Below are 822 nucleotides of genomic sequence, written 5' to 3' on the forward strand. Positions count from 1 at the left end.
CGTCTCATAGTCGGGCTGGCCATGTGGTCCTCTCTGTGGACTGGCTGCTCTATTTGGGGTCATCGTCCTCAAGGCCTGCTGGGCCAGGATGTGCTCCAGTCTCTCCTCCTCCCCTGTCATCTGCTCCTGTGTGCTCTCAGGGTCCCATTTCTTTCACATCGTGCTCTCACTTTAATATCAAACATCTTTCTAGGTTGAATTACGCTGGTTTTGAAATGCAGCAACTCCTGTGATAAGACTGGGTTTGGTTTTGTTATATTACTGGAAGAGGCTTTCTTTCGTGGCACAAGTAGAAGCTTTGGGGGTCATTTATTCAGCATTTGAACTGGGCTTCTGAAGTGCTCAGTTTATCTGTTTCTTTGAACAGTTTGTCTATTTGAAGAAGTACCAACCAACCAGCTTCTCTATAATTCTCATCCTGACAAAAGTGACCAAACTCTGATACTCCTCACCAACACTTCATCTACTGGTTATGCTATTTTAGGTCTTAGCTTTGCCATTTCACCATGGATTAACAATGCTCTCTTTCCTGGGAGTGACAGATTCATCTGTACTTATAGTTCCCTTGAGCCTAATTAGATCTGAAAATCAATTTAGAAAACTTATCTTTACGATTTTCTTTGCAATGGCTGGTACCAAATCTGTTAGGTTAGATTTTTTAGAGAAGCAATACCAATGACGCTTGTATGTGTTTTATTTTTAAATTTATAGATTGGTGCTTGCTTACTTCAGCAGCACATATACTAAAAAGCTGGAACAATACAGAGATTAGCATGGTCCATACACAAGGATGACACCCAAATTCAGAAGCATCCCATTAAA

At 41.2% G+C, this 822-nt stretch overlaps 1 non-coding gene across 1 annotated transcript; it reads left to right on the top strand.

Moving 5' to 3' along the window:
* Window positions 1-715: 715 nt before the first annotated feature.
* Window positions 716-822, top strand: LOC115871354. The gene has a single exon (XR_004047234.1). It is a non-coding gene; the product is annotated as a U6 spliceosomal RNA (small nuclear RNA).

The sequence above is a fragment of the Echinops telfairi genome, unplaced genomic scaffold (genome assembly GCF_000313985.2).
Source record: "Echinops telfairi isolate 266 unplaced genomic scaffold, ASM31398v2 ScPeMD7_5592;HRSCAF=6446, whole genome shotgun sequence".
In the NCBI taxonomy this organism is placed as follows: domain Eukaryota; kingdom Metazoa; phylum Chordata; class Mammalia; order Afrosoricida; family Tenrecidae; genus Echinops; species Echinops telfairi.